The 23,628-nt window shown below is 49.5% G+C and overlaps 2 long non-coding RNA genes across 3 annotated transcripts; both read right to left on the bottom strand.

Moving 5' to 3' along the window:
- Nucleotides 1-6,920: 6,920 nt before the first annotated feature.
- LOC139075961 (uncharacterized) lies at nucleotides 6,921-12,067 on the bottom strand. Its single transcript, XR_011527029.1, has 2 exons — nucleotides 11,745-12,067; nucleotides 6,921-9,425 (listed from the first exon to the last, which is right to left on the bottom strand). It is a non-coding gene; the product is annotated as an uncharacterized lncRNA (long non-coding RNA).
- Nucleotides 12,068-16,005: 3,938 nt separating this feature from the next.
- On the bottom strand, nucleotides 16,006-19,803 carry LOC139075962 (uncharacterized). Of its 2 annotated transcripts, none has more exons than XR_011527030.1 (2): nucleotides 19,664-19,803; nucleotides 16,006-16,296 (listed from the first exon to the last, which is right to left on the bottom strand). It is a non-coding gene; the product is annotated as an uncharacterized lncRNA (long non-coding RNA). The 2 variants fall into 2 exon arrangements; XR_011527031.1 differs by lacking the exon at nucleotides 19,664-19,803 and adding an exon at nucleotides 16,736-16,900.
- Nucleotides 19,804-23,628: the final 3,825 nt, after the last annotated feature.

Genomic DNA, 23,628 nt, shown 5'->3' with positions numbered 1-23,628 from the left:
GTAACTCATCCATTCTCAGAAGTCTCGTTCTCCCTTATCTTTTCCTATTTTGTGGTGTCGTAGAGATAACTCATTCTGTTCAGAAGCAGAACCTCCCCTTGCTATTACGTGAAACCACATTTTATTAAAAGGTTTTCTTCCTCCAAGACTGCATGAATTGCTGCATTTTTTAAAAGATAATTTCTTGGGAGAAATACTGAAGAGAGGAGAATGCAAACCTGTTGTGACAGAGGCCTTAGAACCTTGCAGGGGAAATCCCCCAGAACTCCAGGGCCAGGGATTGTGGGAGGGAGCAGGACTTTCAAAAAGAAAAAGTAGGTCTGTGCTGAGAATCAGAACTGCCCAGCTAGGCCTCTGAGGTCTCAAGGCCAGTCAAGATTTTCAAACAACAGCTTCTTTTCTTCCCTGAGAAAAGCTGCTTGGTCAAGCTTCCCCACTGTACATTTTGTCTGACAAGAAGGCATTTCCATTGCCAGGGGACAGAATGCTAAGAGCCAAGACAAGAGAGCTGTGCCAGGAGGAGGGGAGAGCAGCTCACCTGACCGGTGTTGGAGCCCCGGGCCCCTCCACGGCCACCTCTGTCTGGGCCTGGGAGTCTCAGGCTGCGCCGGAAGGTCTCTCCCAGGGTCTCAGGCAGGCGGCAGGACAGGCGAGGTCAGCAACCCCGTGGACGCCTCAGCTCCAGTCAGTGGGCGGATGGGGCTTTGTGTTTGAGCGAAAGTGGAGACAGGACTGTCTTGTTCATTTATTAATAGGCGTTTGTCACACAGCAGAGGTTAGGAAATAATCCACCCATTGTCAATATGTCTCAATCCTCCTGTTGTCAATATGTCTTCCGGGGCTTGCGGGGGAAGGAGAGGCCTTTTCAAAAGAAATCCCTTTTCAGAGATAAAGGCAGATGCGCCTCACTTCCTGCAACGGGCCTGTCCCTAAAGCCAAGCTTGTCTCACACGTGACAGTCAGGGTATCAAGGAAACTCGCTCTTTTGATAGAATCCTAGATCGCTTGAAGAAGTCACTCCTTAGGTGGTTTTTGTATAAATAGAGGCTTTCAGGTATTGGGTCCCTTTAAAGCAAGGTTTTCCTTCATTTTGTGTGGTTCCTAAAATAGTAACAAACAGTATTATTCAGGAAAGGCAAGGAGCTGACAACCCTTCTGGAAGCTCTTAGCACCTCAAGTCTTAGCCGCCCCTGCTGAACGAAGGTGGGGTTTTCACTTCCCTGTTGTGACCCCCTTCCACGTACACCCCCTCGACACGCCTGGTCACTGAGATGACCACAAGAAAAAAAAGACAGAAAACTCAACAGCCTTCAAGCATTTTCAAATTCAGTGAAGAATTAGCAAACCAGAGTTCTGAGAGTGAGGTCAAAAGCAGGTCTCTTTCAATTGTCTTTCAATTGTATGAAATTGTCAGCTCAATCCTTTTGAGAAACCCAAGCACTTCCTACCCCTCTGACGGGATGTGAGTGCTGAGCACGTTCCTAGAACAGCCAAAGAGACAGAATTTAGCCACCTTTGATTCGGCTAAAAAAGAACAACAACAAAAACACAACCAACTAAGACACGAAATTCACACTGTAGATAAGAAATCATACTCTCCGTCCATGATGCTAAGGAGCATTCATGGCAAAAGCGAATTTTCTGACAGTGAATCAACCACCAAAAAACGCTTCCTGCAGCACATGGCAGGGAGCAGCCTTCTCAAACGTTGGGTGCTTATTATTCTGCTCCCAGCCTTTATTTTCCCCCCTCCCCTCCCCCAAGAAGGCTGCACTCAGATACAGCAATCCATCGCAAGGAGGAGCTTCGCCTCTGCGAGATTAATCACGAGCCGGGACCACGCGTCTGGCTGGGATGCGTGATTGATCCTGCCGGAGGAAATGCAGTGGGAAGCTAATGCTGCCTTTTATCCAGGAAGCAAAGTTCAGAGATGTTTGCATTCTGCTAGGTAAGCATGGCTTTCTCGACACCCAGGCTAGACGGACTGCCCTCTCAGCAGGAATTCTCGCCAAGGCAACACACAGGTGTGCCTCAGTGGACTGCCTGAGCCACAGAGGCTAGAGGGTCAGAACGGCTCCTTTGGCAAATAGCTTGATTCCATCGTATTTTAATTACTATGAAGTATCGTAAACCCATTGTATTCAAGAGACTGCCAAATGAAAACTGGACTAAGACCTGTGTAGTAGACTTGGGATATTTAGGGTTTTTCTAATCAGTGGAGCATGCGAGATGCTGGAATTTCCTAATTTTTACAGAAAAAGAGTCTTGGGTTTTTGTTTTTTGCCATATCCCTCCCCACGAAATAAAACCTAAAATGAAAAGGAAAATATTGCGTTTGGCATACCTGTAACTTGGAACAAATAAATGCTGAAGGGAGTTGGTAATTCGGGAGGTCCACCCTTGACTCAGATGCCAGTGGAAGACATGGCATCGCACCAAGGACGTCTCATGTAGCCTAGTGGCCTGGAGAACCAGCAGCTCTGGGCTTCTGGGCTCAGACCACAGCACCGCAGCCACTCTCTAGCTGCAGCTTTGGCTAAGTTAGTTGTTTCCAAACCTCCATTCTCTTTTTCTTTTTTTTTTTGGACTTTAGTACTTTTATTTCTCTCTTTTCCTTTTTTTTTTTTTTTTGAGGAAGATTAGCCCTGAGCCAACATCTGCCACCAATCTTCCTCTTTTTGCTGAGGAAGGCTGACCCTGAGCTAACATCCATGCCCATCTTCCTCTACTTTATATGTTTCAAGCTTGCCACAGCGTGGCTTGACAAGTGGTGCCATGTCCACACCCGGGATCCGAACTGGTGAACCCTGAGCCGCAGAAAAAGAACATGAGAACTTAACTCCTGTGCCACTGGGCCGGCCCGTATTTCTCTATTTCCTTAAAGTAGGAAATTGGCAAAACAGTTGCATCTCATCTCAATTAGAATTCAACAAGATAACAGATGTGAAGTGTCAAGCCAGATAACAAGGACGTAGTAAGTTTTCAGCTAATGGTGGGACTTTATTTATTAGAAGATCTAGCAGGATCCAAGAGATGTAGGTGGTGTTCGGTGGCTGGGTTGCCAAGGGAAGCACACAGCTCTTCCCAGTAGCAAAATACTGTCCTCACATCAAGGGCAAAATCCTGTCCTGCCATGGCCAATATCAAACAGGTTTAACCCTCTGCCCTCGAGGTGATCATAAAAGTGTCCGGTGCTCACATCAGAATGCATATTCAGCTCTGTTCAAATGCAGGGGAGTTTCAAATCCGTACATGCATGCTGTCTTTTAAAAACCATCCACAAGTCTTAGCAGGGCTCAGACTAGAGGCTAATGCTCAAACTAATGCAGAAGGGCCTGTATGGAGCTGAGGATGTTTGGAGTAAGAAAGGAGCCACGATGAACTATGCTTAAACAGCAGTGAGCACGGCTTCATCTCCTGAGCCTGTGTGGGAAGCCAGGCCACGTGCCGGCGGCTCTCCCTACATGATCCCACGTAACTCTCACAACATCTCCGTGAGGCTGTGGGGAGATCAGGAGGCAGATGGATGGAGCATTGGCGAGGGGAGCCCTGGTACCTTGCAGGAGACTGCAAGGCAATAATAGCCATTATTTATGGGCCAATTACTGTGTTCTCAGCAGCGTGCCAAGCACCTCATATGTGCTTTTCCGCTTAATCCTCACAATAACCCCGCCATGTAGAACTACATCCCCACATTTCTAATGTTGGGATTGTAGTCTCAAAGGTTGAGCATCTTGCCCAGAGTCACACAGCAGCAGGCCGGGGACTCAGTCCCTGGGAATCTAATCACAGACCCACCTGTTTATCCACCCTGAACGCCTCTTCACGCCCACCAAAGCCGCCAGGGGTAAGGCAGAGACCAGTGGCAGGGAGACTAGAAAGGGCTCCCCATAGCCTCATGTCTGCAGTTAGCAGGCAGGAGAGAGGAGTTTACATCCAGAGACCCCAGAGGACATGCCCGTGTGAAATCTTCCCAGGCTCTTTGCATGTGTACTACAGTAAGCCTCAAATGACAGTGAGTTTTGACAAATGTCACAATCTATGCTAATATTAGCTTCCATTTACCCAGCGCCTGCTGTGTGTGTGCCAGCACTATTCTGAGTGGTTAGCCTGTCTTAACTCACTGAATCCTCACAGCAATCCTATGCGGCACGTGCTGCGGTTATGCCCATTTTACAGACGAGGAAAGCGAGGCCAAAGAGGGAAAGCAAATGGCCTGAGGTGGAAGAGGTAGGAAGCAGTCCGGCTGGGATTTGAACCTAGGCAAATCTGGCTACAAGGCTTATGCCCTTAACCCCACTGGGCCACGGACTACAGGAGCAGTCTGCTTGGGGGCCTGGAAACCCTTCTGCTCCCTGTGTCAGGTGGATCCCTGGCAAAGGTGATTGCAGGAGGGGGTGTACCTCTTCTGATAATTCACGGTCGTGATTCCACTGAACTGTGGAGAGATTGGCACCAAAGATAATGGGTGTTACGTATGCCCTGCATTCGGTCATCTTCAAGCCCTTAACACATGGAAAGCCTAGAAAAAAGAGATGTTTAGTGGGTTTTCCTGTTTTAACCCTTCTCATTTAGCATATTCAGCTGATGGCTGGGTGAGGCTGCTGGAAAGAGTTTGGAGGCCCGCTGAGAGCCTTGACATTCTTGTCTGAAAGACATTGGCATTGGCAGCTGTCCAAGTACTGTGGTTGACTTTCAAACCATTTAATTGAAACTATATTTTAAAAAAGGAAGGGGTGGGTGCCAGAGTAGGAGAAAGATCTTGGCAAAAAACCTTATATGCACTTTTTCCACCATTGGATTGACCAGACAGGGCCACAAAGCTGATACAACAGGATTAGCAAAATTGCATTGTTGGACATAGGCACAGCATGACATGTGCTACAGCAAAGGCATTTGGCAGGATTAACCTGCCAAGGATAAAGATGTAGCAGACAAGGGGCTGAATTAATGGACTGGCATGACCGAAGCAGGGAAATCTATTTGCATGCGATATTAACTGTGCTAATAAACTCCAGGCCGGGCTCGGCAGCCAGGCAGTTGCTTTGAACCAGGAGTTTTTATTTTAAAGCCTACCTGGAAGGCATCAGCCAAGATGGGCCAAAAGAAGCAGGCTTCCCAGGTTGCCTTCGGGTTTCCTTTTGCCATTGTCCTGGAGTAGAACTGCTATCTTAAATGCCTGGAACAGCATGTTATGACTACTGACTGTGCAGAATGATCCTAATACCTCAGAGTTTTGGTGCCAAAGGGTCCTCCATTTAGAAGGTCATTGTCTATGAAAAAGCAATGAGGAAACACAAGTACAACACACACTAGAAAATACCTGCTTGGAACAGGGTGTTTTACCTGATTTGTGTATTTTGATCCCTGAAAGTCAGGACAGTACCAGGGTGAGCGAGTGAGACAGCCCAGGATGCAAAACTTCAGGAGGTGCCCACGGTCCTGTTCGTGCCAGAGCGGAGTCAGCATCTGGGGGTGGTGCCTCACTCCCCTCACCCTGGTCCTGCCCTGCTGAGGACAATGTGAGATATACCCATTCAAAACATGGGTGCACTTAAACACACAACGCAGACACTAGTGCACAGCTGTATATTGGGAGGTGGGGCCAGGAAGCACTGTGACATACTGGGGAGGTGAGAAGGGAGGGAACCGATAAAAATTGTGTCGTCCATCAGGTAACCGCTGTGGGCCAGTGGGGACCTCTGCAAGCGTGTGTGGGGCAAGAGAGTGGGGTATTTGTCCACCAACTCTTTGTGTCACTGATGAGGGCTGTGCGAGGATGTTAACTCCCACGTGCAGACTGGCCACACTCCTGCTCCTCTTCCTGACCCAAGGAAGCGCCCGAGTGGGGGCATCCTGTATGCAGGAACAGTGGTGCTGGGCACCAACAGCACCTGCCACGTGGTGAGATTTAATTTTCCTCTGAAGATGTTGAAGCCATATCAGACTCCCACCGTGTGAGGCTCATTAGGAATGTCAGTTTTTAACAGAACCCTAGATTTAGAGCAGTGGTCCCCAAATGTGGTCTATCAGAATCCCTGGGGTGGGGGCTGGATTCCTGGGCTTCACTCCCAAAGTGACTGATGCAGGATCTTGGAGTGGGGGTAGAGCCCTGAACCCCCACCCCAACACCATGAGCCAGCCAGCCTGGGGAGGGTGTCACACGTTGACCAGAATCTGCCTTGACCCGCGGTCCACCTGGAGGTGGTGGAGGAGGAAACGCTTCCTGAGTCTCATAGTCATCATCTTTTTCCAGAAGTAATAGGCAGAAAAACGGTCTGTTGATTTGAGACCTCTGACATTATAAAGCCTCAATAAACGTCGTGTCCTTGGTATTGCCTACACCCAGTGATCATTATGTGACGTTAAAAAAAAAAAAAAGAATTAGCTGGCTTGACCCTACCAAGCCAGTAATGAAGGAGGACTAACATAGGAGGCCAAAGTGGAAAATAAAGAGATGAAAGACTTTAGTTAAAATTGGTGCAGAATTTTGGAACACCAGAAATCTTTCATTCTTCTAAAATGCCCCTGGGTTAGCTGAGTCCTTAGGGAGGCAACAGCAGGTGAAAAGGCCCTGTGGTGGGAGGAAACAAGGTATGTTCCAGCAGGGCCACTAGTGTGGCTGAATGGCGCAAGAGCCCCCTGCCCTGGGGTGAGTGGGGGCTGCGGTCCAGCCCAAGGCCACTCGCCAGGTCACACACCCTGTTGTAAGGCTACATCTGCCCAGGGAAAGGGGCACCTTCTTGAACTCACAAAAGGCTCCATTCACAGGAAAGGCCTGATTTTTTACATTGCACAAGGCGCCATATGGTCTAGCTCTATGTTTCAAAATCTGAAAGAAGGACAGAGTGGCAAGTCCACGAGGAGGGGAAGGTGACAGTGGACAGGTGGGCAGGGCTGGACCACTGGGACCTGCGGAATTTTTAGGGAATTTGGATTTTATTCCGGGCATGGTGGGAAGAGAATGAAGGTTTGAAGTAGGAGAGTGACATGCTCTGATTCGTGTTTTAAAAGGATCACACAGGCCACAGTGTGAAGAATGAATCACAGAGAGACAAGTTTGATGCGTGTCGCATTGTCCAGGTGAGAGGTGGGGTGGGGGGGTCTGGGCTAGGGTGTAGGGTGGCCGTGGGGATGAACACATGTCTTCGATGGCAAAGTGCTGGGACTTTCCAGACATTCTGATGATTCATAGGGGACAGCAAGGACAAGTTTTTACTGTCATGGTGTCCACACACCCCCAACTTTACAGGACTTCCTTGCTGATTGAGAGTACATCCAAGCTGAAGGTCCTTGTGTTCCAGGTAACTCCACGATGACGTCTGTCCTTGGGATCACCATCTGCTAAGGCAGACCGAAGAGTGGAACAATGGAGGACACAAAAGGTACAAGAGTCATAGAGCCGGGCCAAGAGTTCAAGCTGAGCAGGGGCCCAGGAGGACCGTCCTGACAGCTGACTCTGGAGCCTGAGTGCAGGGAAGAGAGGAGCTTGCTGGGCAGAAGAGTGCAGGGGCGTTTGCATTTGCACGCACACATGATGTACTGGGGGCACTCCTGCTACGTAAGGCAGGGGGCGGGGCACAGATGGGGAAGTGAGGGGTCATAAGATGGGCAAAATGGGGAACCATGGAGAGGTTAAGCCACATCCAACTGACCCTCTGGACAAACCACTCTGATTCCCTGTGCATCAGGGTGGAGTTAGCCTAGAGGCAGGGCGATGAGTTAGGAGGTCTGGCAGTCAGTCTGTTGATGTTAACTTATTCATTACAAAATAGCACTGTGTATGTTCGTAAGATACTTGCTGCCGCTTTCGTGCTTCTGAGTGATTCATCCAGGAATGAATCTAAGTGAAAAGAGTAGTTGGGCCATAAGAGTCTTAGTTTAAATCATACGTTCACCCAACCAGTATTTATCAAGCAGCCCCCTTGTGGCCAATGCTGGGGACCCAATGGTGAGGTTAGAGGCCAGTGGAGGAGACTTCACTCTCTGTCTGGTAAGTGCCTTGAAGGGAAAGTACAGATGCCTGGACAGCATGTTCAGATCTGGTCTGGGGGATGGGAGTCCAGGAAGTGACTTTGGAGTTGAAGTCTGCAAGAGGAGTTGGTATTAAACTATGTGAACGGGGAGGGAGACGTTCCAGGTGGAGGAAGCAACTTGTAGAAAGGCCCTGTGCTGGGAAGGAGTACGGCATATTTGGAGTCTGGCACGAGCAACCCACATGTGGTAGAAATCCTCAGCTTGGCAATGCTGTGAACCGCAGAGGCCCCAGTGGAGACATTATGGTCTAGTGTCCCAGCAGGCATTCATTGATTGTAGACGTGAAAATCCAGACATTTCCGAGCTCCAAGGCCACGGTGATTTATATGGCATGGCTATGATTGATGAATGACTTAAAGTTTCTTCCTCCCCTGACTCCGGCAAGAACTTTGGCAGAACTTCTGTGCCACATCCAGTACTAGGAACTTGCCAACTTTGCATCCTTAAAAATAAAGCAGGTTCCAAGATAGATAACAGAAAGTAGAAAATGTGATTCTTCTTGACTGGGTATCTAAGACCAATGCAGCAGGAGCCCTTTGGGGCCAAAGAGTTCTTCATTTGAAAGTGTTTGTCAACACCTGGAAATTGGGATTAAACTTCAGATGCTATTTTCATGTCAGGTTATGTTACATAATTTCATAATGGTGATAAAATCCAGGCAAATACCAAAGTGAGAGTTCCAGAGTCATTTTACTGCTGAGTTTCTCTAGAGACACTCAGTACCTCCCAGCTGCATCTTGGAGGGGACAAACCCCGGCAGGTCACCTGCTGCTGGAAAGGCAGGGCACAGGGATAGCTAATTGTTTCCATGTTGACCACCTGATTTCTTTTCAGCCAGTCTCGCTTTTGTTGGCTTGCATGCCTGCCCCAAGTCCTCAGAGATCGCCCTTATTTTGGGTTTGGAGTGTGTGTCCACCCTTTGAGGACTGAGTCAGGGAGCTACTCTCCATCCTTGGAGGATCCCATTCTGACCGTGGTCATCCTTAGTAGGCGCAGGAGCTACTCCACGTGGCCTTTGAGGTCCAGGGACCTGGGCAGGCAGACAGATTGAGAGGGAGGGGGTCTTGGCAGAGTTACTACTCAGAACACAAGGTGCGAATGGTCTCTGGTTTGTATGTTTAGCAATTGCATTCTTCCCCTGTCCGTATCAGTGAGGAAAAAACTACTCCAAACTTTACCTTAAAAATATTTGGTTACCATGACATCTCCCAGGGCAGAGATCCACAAGCTGTGGAAGGTTGTGTTTCCCTTTGAGGATTTTGTTGAAGGCAATAGACCTCCTTCCCAGAGAAGCACCAACGCACAGATAAGCTTGTGTCCAAGGTCCAAGGCTCTTTGGAGCCACTATATCCAACCGTGACCCCAGGGGACATGAAGACTGGCAAAGGCTGCAACAAAAAAGAAACGTTGATAGGATGGGCATAGAGAGGGAGATGAAATGTTGAATCTGCTTGCATTCCAGTTCTAACCCATGGCTGTTTTCTATCCCTTCACCACACTCCAGAAGCAGCACCGAGGAGGGGACGGACCCCACCACCATCAGCCGTCCCAGAGACCTCCCTGGCATGGTGCGGTGGGGCAGCTGGTGTTGTGAATCAGGCCGTTGCCAATCAGAGAACGGCTACTTCACAACACCAGGGTCACACCCAACCACAAGCAGCGCTCCAGGCACCAGCGCAGCCAAGCCTCCAAGCAGCTCATCACACCTCTGAGCCCTTGAGAACCCCAGCCGGGGGCCTCCGCGTTCCTCCCGCGGGCTATTCTGACTCCACTGCAAACACAGGCACCCTGAGGCTATTTCTTGCCCAACACAAACAGCTCCACTTTTAAAGGAAAAGCCACTCCTGACAGTGTTAGCGTCCTAATGGTACTACCAGGCTTTCCACTGTGAAAATGGAGCTATGGGCCCTCAGAAGGCTAAGTGCCACTAAACTGAACATTTCCTCCGAGGCTCTAGGAATATTCGGCTGTGAACTGGGCCCCTTGTTTTGATACGTGGGAGTGGTAGCTTTGAATAGGGCAAAGTGGAGGGAAGGGAGGCCCTAATTACAAGATGGTGGCCCTGGGGGACATGCCTGGAGAGAGGAAGGCCTTTGTAGCCACATAGATGGGAACTCCTCTGTTTCCTAGAGGTCCCAAGTTCCCTGGAGAGTAAATGCCTCTCTTTGAGTGTGAGAGTTCCATAGCTCCCCATCAGGCGTGTGTTCCCCCCCGCTGGATGAGAGCCAAGCACAAGGAGACACTTCCCTGGGTGTCGATCTGTCGGATACTCCTGTCCTGGGTTATGTGACCTGTCACCTGTGCTGACAGATGGGCTGCCTTTTCCCATCCCCTCACAGCCGGGACCTGAAGGAGTTGGAAGACTAACTGGGGGTCTCTAGAGTTTGAGTTTTTGTTTTCATTTTTTAAAGATTGGCACCTGAGCTAACATGTGTTACCAACCTTTTTTTTTTTCCTTCTTCTTCTCCCAAAGCCCCCCCACTTCCAGTACCTAGTTGTATACACCAGTTGTTGGTCCTTCTAGTTGTGGCATGTGGGACGCAGCCTCAGCATACCCTGATGAGCGGTGCCATATCCACACCCAGGATCCGAACCGGTGAAACCCTGGGCCACTAAAGCAGAGTGTGCGAACTTAACCACTTGGCCATGGGGCCAGCTCCTCGAGTATCTTTATGCCCAACTTAAATCTTATGTGTGACACCGCCATATTTCACAGCCAAGGAAGGAGTTTAAAGATGGAGTGGCTGGGTTGGCTAGCATCCTTTCTATAGCACTAAGAAAGAAGGGGAGCCATCTCTCCGGCTTTCCATGAGACAGAGAGAGACCCAGGGCCACTGTGATTAACCCAGGCTCTGTCTTTGTCACCTCGGTGCTGTGCTCTGCCCTGTAGGAAGCCAGAGGGATAGACAAAAACAAGCCTGGTGTAAAGATTGCACAGAACGAGGTTGCATAGACAAAGCAGCCCTGGGTCTCTGTCACCTTGGAGCTCTGTGAGGTGAGTCTACTTCTTCTGTGAAGTTCTGCTTCTCACCCCATCCCCAAATCACTAAGACCTCTCTGAAATTTGTTCTAAGTTGTGCTTGGGGACAAGTATGTTTAGAGATGAGAGAGTCCTAGTTTGTCAGGAAGGTTTTCCTGCCTCCTTAAAACATATAAACTGCATGTCTGAGAATTCATCCACTTGCCACTCCTCTACCACCAACAGAGTCCAAGCTAGTACCACCCACGGTGTGGTCCCTGGTGGCAGCATCAGCATGTTGGGAAGATGGAATCCTATGCCCCACTGCACACCTGCTGCATCAAAATCTTAGGGGATGGGACGGGGACCAGGGCTCAGGGACTGTGTGTTTACGGACCACCCGCTTTTTCTTCTCCCCATATCCTCTTCAGCTTCCCTTCTGACCCCATCTCTTCTGCCTATTCCAGCCAGAAGGATATTTTCAAAATGCGTGCCTACATCAAGTGACTCCCTCTACCCCCTTCCCTAAAACTCCTTAGAGTCAGCCTCACCCTAACGGTAACGTGACCCCATGAGTGGCGGTAATGTGACCCCATGAGTGGCGAGCACTCGCCAGCTCCCTCTCACTGTACTCCCTTCCTCCCTCTGGCACTCTTACCAAGCTCCCTTTTGCCCTGGGGCCCTTGTGCGGCTCAGCCCTGTCTGGAATGCTCCCAGCCCCACCATCCTCCCTGTGATTGCTACCTACCTGTCCTCTAGGTTTCAGACAGAGCACAGCTTCCTGCCAGCCAACTCCCCTGACCTAGAAAGTCACATCAGGTAATGTTAGGTGCACTGAGCAAGCTGAGTTCTGCACCTTCAGAGCGTTCATCTCATTTTGCCATTATGCATTCATTAGTGGGAATCTGTGCTAAATGTGTGTCTTCCCCACTGGCCATATGCTCCTTGAGGGCACGGACACTCATTCACTACTGCACCTCAACCTAGCTCAGTGTCTGGCATAAAATAGTTCAATATGTTTGTCCAATGACTGGATGAGCCCCTCCTGAGCAGTGAGTGGCCTTCAGAGTCAAGCTCACTCTCTCTTGCTCATTGGAGCCCTGGTCTTTGTTTCCTTTCAGTGGCATCATAATGGTCAGCAAGCACTTAGAGAGTAGAAACAGTGTGGCAGGCGCTGCTCTGAGCACTTTGTGTAGCCATTTGCTTGGTACCTCCATTTCCTCATAATGGGCAGTTCACGTACCCCCCCGTCGGGTAAGTACCAAGACCACACCGTCCATACTGTTCGTCATTGGTGGCACCACTATTCAAACCCAGGCAGTCAGGCCCCAGAGTGTGTGCCCTGAGCCACTGCTCCATGCTGCTGAGGAGCCAGAGGAAAGGGACAAAGCTGAAGATGGAAGTCCCCAAGGCTTTCTCCAAAGGACTGAGCAAAACCCTCTCCCCAAGGCTTTCTCCAAAGGACTGAGCAAAACCCTCTCCATTCTCAGAGGCTTCCACTCTGATTTCTTAAACCGGGTAGACCAGGCAGCATTCTCCCTGTTTGTGCCTTTCTGAAAGGTTAGATTCTAACCCTGTTTAAAGCACTTCATAATGGAACCTGATTAAAAACCTAATAAAATTAAAAATGGGGTCAAGTCCAGAGAGAGAATGAGGAGAGAACAGTTTAAGAACTGGAGGAAGCTCTTCTTAATTTTGCTGTTACGCTGGTGAATTCATTTGCTGTTTGCACAGTTACCTTCAGAGGTCTGGGGCTGCAAAGGCAAGTGTGTACCCCCTCAGAACTGAGTGCTTCCCAGAGCCAGCCTAGGAGAGCACAACCCTGGGCCTTCCCAGTTCTTAGCCCCAGCCCCATGCCTGGTCCACCCACCTCTGCCCACAGTGTGGCTTCTTTTCCAAAATGCATCCTGCCTCACCAAGAACAGCCTGCCCTCCCCCAGAACATTCCAGACCCTCCACTTAGGTAGACTTGATGCCACCTGGCCAGAAAGAGACTAAAGTGTCCATCCCACCCCCCTTTTCTGAAATCCTGACTTAGCGATCTATACCATCTCAAGCTCTATGTTCAGAATCTTTATCACCACGTTGGGGTCCTACATTTGCAGCTAGCCACCTTCCAAATTAGGAGATCCTCTCAAGAGGCTCCATCGCAGACAGCCAAAGGCCTTGGTGCTGCAGGGAGCTCGTCAGACACACACTTTTACATCCACCAGCTTGTCCTCTCAACCTGGTCACCACCTGCTGACCCCGGTCAGCACTTCCGGGAAAAGCTTGGTTTAGAAAGGAAGTTTCCTGAGTAAATGTTTAATATCAAATAGAGCAGTCCTTCTCATAGTGGGGTCCCTGGACCAGCAGCATCAGCACCACCTGGGAACTTGTTAGACGTGCAAATCCTCCAGGTCACCCCCACCCCAGCCCTGCTGAATCAGAAACTCGGGGCGAAGATCAGGAGTCTGTGTGCTAACGCGTCCTCCAGGGGATTCTCAAGTGCCTCCAGTTTGAGAACCACTAAAACAAGGTAAAAGTTGGGGGCGGGGGCAGTTTGATGACAAAATCATCTTCAGCACTAAATGATAAAGGGCATGGCAGCGGAGTGCCTATGCCTGCCATCAGCAGCAGCGTGAAAAGTTTAGGGCATTTACTGAATGTTGAATAATAATTTTTTTAACTCACTTTTCTGAATTTTAAAAGTAAATCCCCAGGTGTTCTGAGCTGTGGACACCTGACCCTTCCCTTTTTCACCTGAATAAACATGCCCAGAACATCCTTTTATCCCTCACAACAGGGACATTGGAAGATAAAAGTTATTTTCCACCAATTTAAAGGCTTAGATCTTGATTCCCTATTGATTAAATTCTTAACACAGTACATGGCACATTTTAACAGCTTCACATTTCTTTGAGCTCACAACCCCATTTAAGAACTAGGGCAAAGAGAAGTAACCTGCCCCAGGAGTGAGAGGTATCTATGCGCTGGAGCAGAAGTTGAGTCCCATGTGTCCCCAGACCCAGGCTAGGAGCTGCTTTTGATTGGCTAGCTCCAAAGGAACCATTGGGGACCAGGAAAATCAGCTGTGCCAGCTCAGAGCACCCTATGAGCAATTAAAAGCCCTTTGTGCTTGGCGGCTAACTGGGGGAAACTCCGACGCTAAAATGTGATGCCATAAAGATGAAACACACTGGGCAATTATTTCTTTTGAACTTGAAGAATTTTGTTATTCTGTTACATTGAGGTGGGTTTGTTTTTTGATGGTAGAGAGAAGAGTAGATTTTCCATGAATGGTCTTTCATATATTCTTTATTCTTTGTGAAAGCCATAGCCAAGGACATTTTCAGCCCTACGTGTCTGTGTCGTGGTAGGTACTGGTCCCAGGGAAGTGGCTCCACTTTTTAAAGACAATATGGTAATTTGAGGGTTTCTATTCATTGTGCTGCAAGGCAAGAGTTCCTGAAAACTACCTCTTTCCTACTGTAGTGAGACTTGGGAATGCTGTGCACCCACACTTTGCTGAAATTTCAAGAAGAGTTCCTGGGCCTCCCAGACAGAGTTGAAGCAGAAGGTTTTCACCATAGTGTTGATTTTTGATAGATTTTTAAAGGGGAAGGAGCAACAAAAATCTGTTCCACCATTCCCTCTGTCCCTTAAAAAGACACGTAAAGGGGCTGGCCCCGTGGCCGAGTGGTTAAGTTCGAGTGCTCCGCTTCGGTGGCCCAGGGTTTCGCCGGTTCGAAACCTGGGCGCGGACATGTCACCGCTCATCAGGCCATGCTGAGACAGCGTCCCACATGCCACAACTAGAAGGACCCACAACTAAAAATACACAACTATTTATCAGGGGGCTTTGGGGAGGAAAAGGAAAAATAAAAAGACGCATAAAGAACCTCATACAGACCAAAGAGTTTGAAATTGCTATTTTAAAAGGCATAGCAGAAAAGAGAGTTTTGGTAGAAAAATGGATCAAAATAAATAAGCAGTGAAATCTAATTCTGACATAGCTTCCAGCTGTCTGGCATACTGGTTGAGTTTTGAAGACCTGGGCCACTGTTCCTCTTTGCTGGGGGTGACACACGGGCCAGAAGCAGGGAGACCTAAGGCTGAGGCCCAAAGGAAGGTGAAAGGTGGCCTCAGGTCTTGGAAGCTCTGCCGTCTTGGCAGAGCAGATTGGGGCACAGCGGAGCCCAGGGCGGGGTGCTGGCCGGCTGTCCACCAGTCACAGTCTCAGGTGAATGGAATGAAGAGGGGGCCACTGGGAAACGCAGGAGCTGCTGCCACAACTGTGCGGGATACCTGCGGCCTGCTCTGGGCCTCCTCTCCCTGGCCTTGTCCCCTTGCAACTCTGTTTTACAGTTGACGAAGCAGAGGTTCAGGAAGAGCCTGGTCCTCTCTTTCCAGAGCCTCAGGTCTTTATGCTCCAGAACGAAGACAGTGACCTCACTACCCTGCTGGTATTTGTGTACCAGGCACTGGGCGTGTTTCTTCTCATTTAACCACAGAGCAGCCCTGGGAAAGGAAGCACTGTTATCATTCCCATTTTTCAGGTGAGGAACAGGTTCAGAAAGGTCAAGAAACTTGCTTCAGGTCTCAAGCTGGCAAGTGGACTCTCTGGCTCCAGAGAGGTCTGCTTCTAACCCTGTGAGGCTTCCTACCCCCCCCCCCCCCCGGCACTGGGGTGACTGACTGCCTCTAAATGTTCTACCTGCCTTTGGCTTGAAACCCTGGAGCTCGAGGAGAGAAAGCATTGGAAGAAGAAAAAAAAAAAGCCGTGCCCTCCTGTAGTGAACCTCCAAGGTCATTCTCTTGACACCTGACTCAAGTGGAAGAGGTAGTGTGTGTGTGTTTGTGTGTGTAATTGACTTTATAACTGTGAAACTCAGTTATTTCTCTTTCATCTTTCCTGCACTGTTTGTTCCTGTGCACCGCCTAGAGGAATACCACTCAATGTTTAGGGGCACAAAACAACAGCAAAAAAAAATACACTGTTCAGGGACCAAATCATTCAAAAACAAAGGTTTTCAGATGTATAGAATATGAAATCCTTTATAATCCTATCCCCAGAGATAATTGTTTTTATAACGATTCGAATATTTTTTATGATTACAAAAGCCACACACATTTAAAGATATGTCAAAATGAATTGAAAGTAAATAGATGCTTTGTTGCTCCGTCTTCCTTGTCAGGCACAGGGTCTGAGCCCCCATCCACCGATGCTGCTGGCTGTGTGGTTACCAGGGCTCCTTGCCATCCGCCCCTTGGTTTTTGACTCAGAGTAAATCGAATTGGCAAGGGCTGACCTGCAATCCCTTTGAAACAAAAGTCGCATCTTAGGGCTCTGACCTCCAATGCCCACAGCCACCCAGATCCCGTCCTGTCCCCCAACCTCGCCCCACCTTCCTGCTGGCCCTCACACTGCCTGCCCCCAAGGCCTTTGCACACTCTGTCCCCTGGCTTCTCTTCCCCTAGGTGTCAGCTTGAATCCCTCGCTCCTCTCAGAGACAGCCACCCTGACCTTGCCACTGACTGTGTGCCACCGTCCACAGCACGACCTCTCCCGCCCATCTCCCTACCTGTTGGGCCTTGTCTCCACAGCCTGTCACCTTCAGACTCCCACACCATTTCCTTGTGATCTGGTCTCCTCCCACTAGACCAGAACCCCCCTGGGCAGAGATTATTGTCTGCTTTGCTCATTGATACATCCTCAGCACCCAGAACAGTGCTTGGCGCACAGTTGGTGTTCAGTACCTGTTTGCTGAGTGGGCACATGTGGGCCCCACCTTTGCCGAGGCTGGGGAGTAAACAGCCCCTCTCCTAACAGCACCCAGCTCGGCTGCGGCAGCCTGCGTCTGTGCTGTTGCCACAGGTGGCTTCCTCTCGGATGCATTCACATGTCTTTTAAGCTCGGGGAAGCTGCAAGTTCATGGTGTCATTTTACTGATATGGACGATAAAACCCATCAAGGGCTCTTGCCAAAGGCAAGAATGCCTTCTAGGGGACATAGTGACCAGAGGCTGTGACAGACGTGCAGGAATTTTGGACACATCTTGCTGAGCTTAAAGACACAGGAACGAGCTTCCGGACTGCTTTCCCTGAGCCCCAGACTAGGGCAGGGGGCTCCCCCATTGCTCGCATGGCGCCTTGTACTTCAAAACCCTGCACACTTATAAGTAAGCGAAGACTTAACTCTGACTTTACAATTTCCTTCTTCTCCACCCAACAGCAAGCTTCAGAAGCACAGGTCAGGGTCTCTTTTGCTCTTTGGCCTCCCCATGCCTGGCACAATCTCTGGCACATAGTAGGTGTTTTGAGGGACAGCTGACTCACTGTCTCATGCAGTGCCCTGCTCTGTTCTGGCACACAGGGATGATTATGTTCCCCATTCTACAAAAGACCTTCAGTGGCCCTCTCCTTCCAGAGCTGCCAAACAAATTCAGAGACTAATGCCAAATAGATGGCATTAGAGAGCATCTTGCTGAAGATGCCCCTATTTCTCTCCATGGAGTCAGTGTGGAGTGGTAGGAGTGATGTAGGACCTAGAGGAGAGACCTAAACTCTGTGACTTGCAGCCAAAAGCATTTATAACTAATCAGAACTATTATATCAGAGTTATCACCCATTACAGGAAGCCTGGAGGTGGGGAGTCCAGGGGTGATGCAGTGATTCAAGGATGCCATCAAAAACCCAGGCTTTACCTTTGCTCCACCACCCTTCTCACCTCATGGTCTCAAAAGGGCTACTGCTGTTCAAGGCATCACTTCCACATTCCAAGAAGAAGAAAGGCAAGGCAGAGGGGCAATAATATCCTCTCCTTTTATGGGGAGACGGCTTTCCCAGAAAACTCCCCCTCCACCCAGCAGACTTCTACTTAAACTTCACTGGCTAGAACTCCATCACTTGGCCACTCTGGCAGTTAGGGATGCCAGAAAGGTGAGGATTCACCAAGTGGGAAAGAGGAAGCAGCCAAGGAGGAGTGGGTCAGTAATAGCTGCAGAATTAGCCTACAGTATCTGCCAAAACTATGTAAGTTATTTTTTAATGTAATTGTCTTGGTGAGTTTTCTTATTACGAAAGCAATGAATATACATTGTTACTTTAGAAAATAAAGACTTAAAAATCTCTACAGTCCCATCACACAGAAGTAACCACTGTTTATTCCTGGTTTATGATCCTTCCAGATCTTTGTATTTTTTTTTTCATGAATGAAGCCACTCAATGGGTTGCTCCGTAATTAGCCTTCTCACTTGATATGGTGAAAAAATCTTTCCAAATCATTAAATGTTCTTTACAAAATCATGTTTTGTGTCTGCGTGTTCCATCGAATAAGGTGCCATGACTTGTTTATTGGTTCCTTGGCATTGGGTGTTTTGATGTTTATAAGAGTACAGTGTGAGAAATCAACAGTAGTGACCCTCCTCATAGCTACATCTTTGACCCAGCAGTTCCCCTTCTCGGAATGCATCATGAAGGAATAATCTTGGATATGCACGTTCCTTAGAGCTTTTGAAATATCCTACCAAATCGCCTCCCCAGATGGATTGTTCCAGTGTGCGACCCCTCCAGCAGAGACAAGGGCCTATTTTGCTCCAAAATTTTCACCAACACTGAGAAAAAGACTAGGGGACAGGAATGGTAGCCTAACCCAGCCGTCTCCTTTCCCAGTGAGAGGACAGAGGGAAGCACTTGCACAGAGCCACACAGGTCAGCCAGCCCTGGGACCCGGGCCTTGGGACTGCAGGCCAGGCCTCTTGGTACTGCATTGTGCCACCTCCTGGAGCACCAACAGGGGAGAGGGAAGCACCAGGATGCAGGAGAGTCCAGGGGCCTCGGAAGGCAGGAGTAGGTGCCAGGGTTCTCAAGAAGAGAGGGCCACACCCAGGAAATATTGGGGGCATGAGGCCCAGTAGGCCATAGGTGTGGGCAGTCCCTGGTCCGGGAGTCACCCTGGGCAGACAATTTGGTTCTGATTCAGCACTGCATTGCCTCTCAAGCTGTGGGACCCTAAGCTGCTCACTTTCCTGTCTCTGGGACCAGTAAAATGAGGAAATATGGCTCAGATCCAGGTCCTCTTGCCAGCCACTCATGCCTGTTATGAACTGAATTCTGACCCCTAAAATTCATATGTCGAAGCCCTAACCTCCAGTGCCTTAGAATGTGACTGTCTTTGGAGACAGGACCTTCAAGGAGGTAATTAAGGTTAAATGAGGTGGTAAGGGTGGGGCCCTAAACTAATAGGACTAGTGTCCTTATAGGAAGAGGAAGAGACACCAGGAAGGCACACACACAGAGGAAAGACTAGGTGAGCAAGCCAAGGAAAGAGGCCCAAGAAGAAACCAAACCTGCCATCACCTTGCTCTTGGGCTTCCAGCCCCCAGAACTATAAGAAAATAAGTTTCTGTTGTTTAAGGCATTCAGTCTGTGGTATTTTGTTATGGCAGCCTGAGCTGACTAATATGATGCCCCAACAGGTATGGGCATTGTTGCTGCTGCTCCTGTATCCTGAGCCCCAAGTATCAGATACCCTGAATCTGGAGGTAGGGTCTTTCCACAAGCCTCGAATTCTTGGTGTGGCAGATGCTGTGGATACCCACCCATTATCCAAGCTGCCTCTGATTCCCCGCGGCTGTGATGAACAGTTCCCTGTATGCTGCCTGCATCCACTCTCAAGCTGCATACCTGAGGCTCTTTCTGGTGCTGCCGGAGCCTGCTCAGCCTCCTTGCAGGCCACATCTGCCAGAAGGTGCAGGGTAGACAGTGTTCCCGGGGCTGCCTTCCACCAATGAGGAATGGAAGTCAGAACTCTCCCAACATTCTGCACGGCTCCTATGACGGTCCCCAGCTAGTTTGAGCCCCACTTGCCTATGCTGACTGGCTCACTGATGCCCCTTTATTGGCTCATACTCCTCCCTTCAGCTCCTGCTTCCTAGGATCTCCTCTCAAATAAACTACTTGTCTCAGCATCTGCCTTTGAGGAGAGCCAAACAAGACACAGGGGAAAGAGCTGCAATTTGAACCCAAAACAGACCCAGGTGCACATACAGACACATTCCCCAGATAGAACATATGCTTTGGGGGCAATAAGCAGCCACTGAAGCTGCAGAGCCCAAGTCCTGATCACAAGGATGACAGCAGCTGAAGAATGGCCACTGTCACAGCACATCGAAGCAGGAGTGTTCAAGCAAGACAGACCTGGGTTCAAATCCCAGCTCTGCCACTAACTAGTAGGGCAATCTCAGAGGGTAGATAACTTGCTGGGTCTCCATTGCATCATCAACTGTGGGAGTGAAAACAACACTGACCTCCCAGGATGGATGAGAGGCCTGAGAAAATAAAATGGAGAATGTGCCTGGCACACGTTGTGTGCTCAGCAGAAGGCAGCTGTCCTTTCTCTCTGAGGCAGTTGTGCTGCTCAGATCTCCCTTCAAGAAAGAACTCGCTGTTCAGCTGCAAGGAGTCCGGGGAGTGCCTTTAGATGTGCCTTCAGCTTTTGAGCAGAGGCCATGCTCTTTCTGGGCTGCCCCCAGCCAATGCCTGAGCACAGCCAAGTACTGAGGCCTGGCCATTCCTTTCCCAAATGGAACTTCTCGAAAGGGAAATCTTTACTCTGGAGCTCCCCACTGGACAGGCTGAGACTTCGTCAGACCTACATGGCAGTCTGAGGTTCTCCTGCCCAGTCCTGTGTCCTCCCCTTTTTACCCTTCACAGGCATCTCCCCTCTCCACTCTCTATCCCCTGGCCCCAAAACGAACCTCTCTCACTCCTCCTTCTCTCTCAGTTGAGTCCTCTGGAAACATGATGCTAAGACATCTTCCCCTTCCTCTCTTCTTTCTGAATAGACCTACTGCATGAAATAGCAGCAACAGAGAGAGGTTTCACAGGGCTTTGTTTGGGGGTCTCTAGGCTTGTAACCCCAATGGAATCCCTCCAAAGGAATGAGCATCTATCAGGACTCTTCCATTGCACACAGTAAAAACAGATCCTAGTTAACTTAATAGGGAAAAGAACAAGAATTTATTGGAACGCTATGGAATACTCAGAGAATTTAAGGAAAAGCTAGAGAACCAGGCTCCAAAAGGATAGGGGCCTGACAGCTCACAATCTCCTGGAATTAGTGAGCTCTATTTTTCCAGGACACCACTGTTGACAAATAAACTCCAATCAAATTTAATCCTTGTAACATCATACTCAGGGTTCATATTCCAGCAAGAAAGTGTCCAACTGGCCCAGGAGGCACTTTGGGAGGGACCTCTTCTTCCACTGATGGACAGACCCACTGACTCTGCATCCAAAGCAGGATCTAACAGAAGGAAAAATGCCCACCCTGTCCTGATTCGTGCCAAGAGCTCAAAGCAAGGTTTCTCCGATAGATTTCCACCTGCTTACTCCATCCTAAACAACCATCCCTTCCTCTCCTAAGTGTTTAATTTGAGTTTCTTAGGTTCTATATCATTGTGCAGAATCTCAATGTTTTTCATTCTCCCAAAGTATCAGATATGGAGTCAAGAAGGACATAAACTCTTTCAAAAACACTTGCTTCGGAGCTGGTAAACTGCCTCTCTTTACTCCAAAAAGGAACGACCCCTCCCCCACCGAAACCCTCCCTCCACTCTTCACTGTGATGAAGGACAATTGGCCTTGATGTACCCATTTCATCACCAGGCCCTCTGGAATTTTGGCAACATTTCAAAGGCCTCAGGGCTTATTAACATCTTTAAAGCTATTTCACATTCTTTTAACTTTTCTGATTAAGCTCCTTAACCCAACCCTAAGGCACTTTTGATAGTTGGGAAATTCATTGACATACAGAAGGCTGACAGCTTGGCCAGCAGGCCCACAGCAGGTGATGTGGTACCCTGCCCACATCCTCTACGTAGACATTCACCTTCAAATGCTGCAGGCTGCTGCCTGCCAACACCTCCCACTCTCTGCCTAAGGACTTTTGTGGGGTTGGTTGGTTGGTTTTTGTTCTGATTGCTCACAGGTCAAGGAAAGTGGAGTTAAATGCCCCTGGGTGGAGCCCTCACCCAAAGACAGAGGGGGATTTGCTAGATAAATCCACCAGCTCCCTTGCCCCTGGGGGGACAACGTGATCTCCTGAAGTTCCTCAGGGGACTGAGCTCCCCTCGTCCACAGCATTGACTTTTGAAAACACACCTTTACCAGCTGCTCTCCCTTCCCTGCCTCACTTCCCCAGTGGACTGGTGTTTCCTTGGATCACCTCCCAAATAAATTACTTGCACATAAATCTGTGTCTCAGTTTGTGTTCCCCCAGAAGTAGACCTCAAGACAAAGCCCATCCTGAATCAAAGTTTCTCGCCAGGAAGACTTCAAGAACAGCAGCACCCCTCTGCTACTGGCAGAGGTCTGGGAAAGGAGCGCCAGGCAGAGCCCCCTAGCTGGCTGGGGAATCCTCCGATGCAAGCTCCCCGCCTTCTCCCCTAAGGCACCCAGGAGCCCCATCCCTGTGTACCGAGCTGCAGGTTCTGCCCTCCAGGCCTGGGGGATGCCAGGAGGCTGCTGCTGGGAACTGAAGGGCTGCAGATGCCAACAGCCTTTCACTGCCTATAGGCGCATTTCACACTGACAGGCTACCGGGGGTGTAGGACTATTTTTATTTAAAACACCAGTTGCCATGGTAACATCCACATGACCCAATACTTATTCTAAGTCACATACAAAATACCCTTGGGAAGGGAGAGAGAGCAGCCCCATGAGAGCACAGTGCAGCCCTGGGAATCAAAGCGCACGCGGCAGCTCCTGGAAGAGAGAAGGCCACACCAGCCAGCAGCATGTCAGAGCTCCTGCCCAAGTCTTCCAGGGGTTTCACTGGGCGACCAGTGAAAAGGCTTAAAGACGTGTGAGGAGTGCTGCAATCTGCCCAGGTGGCCAGCCGTGGCTCCTCCTGGAGGGGCCAGAAGTTTCCTCTGGAGTGACCTACTCCCCAGGTCAAGACCGGTGCTGAGAGCTTGGCCCCTGGCACAGGGTGGTGAAGCCGGCAGGAGGACCCGCTTCCAGCCCACTCAGCTTTCCACAGCATTCCCGGGACACAGGGAGTTTACGGGGGGGCCTGCCATAAGCCCCATTCCCATGGCCTGCATCAGAGGAACCAGGGCTCAGGGAAGGCTAGACCAGTCCAAGCCACCTGGAGAGCACCCCCAAGGAGCAAAAGAAAACATGGAAAAGGAGTTAGCTTTTAAGGACCAGAGGGAGATCCCATTTTATAGCAGCATCCACCATGCTCGCCCTCCCCTTCCCTAGGCCAGAGCTCAGTTTCTGCACACCTTTAATGACTTCTTTACTTTCCCATTAGCATAAAGCCCGAGGCTGGTAATGTTAACATCAGAGACCCTCAGAGAACCCCTGAGTGTCCCCACAAGACCTGAGGGAGCTTGGACAAAGGTCATGGGCTATGGTGGTTCAGCATTAGTAGTAATTATCATTAGCAATTAATTCGGAATTGTTAACATTATTTATGTGGGAGTGGGCGTGGACCATCCTCAAGGAGCACCAACTGGACAAATGGCTCTCCCCTCCCCCAGATAATTCAATAATAATAATTACAATAATAACAACAGCTCACATTGATTGAACACTTGCTACATGGGAGTGCCTGACTCATTTGCTCTTCACAGTGACCCTGC

This window comes from Equus przewalskii, chromosome 15, assembly GCF_037783145.1.
Source record: "Equus przewalskii isolate Varuska chromosome 15, EquPr2, whole genome shotgun sequence".
Taxonomy (NCBI): domain Eukaryota; kingdom Metazoa; phylum Chordata; class Mammalia; order Perissodactyla; family Equidae; genus Equus; species Equus przewalskii.
The sequence above is the reverse complement of the archived record's forward strand: the minus strand, read 5'-3'. Positions and strand labels throughout refer to the sequence as shown.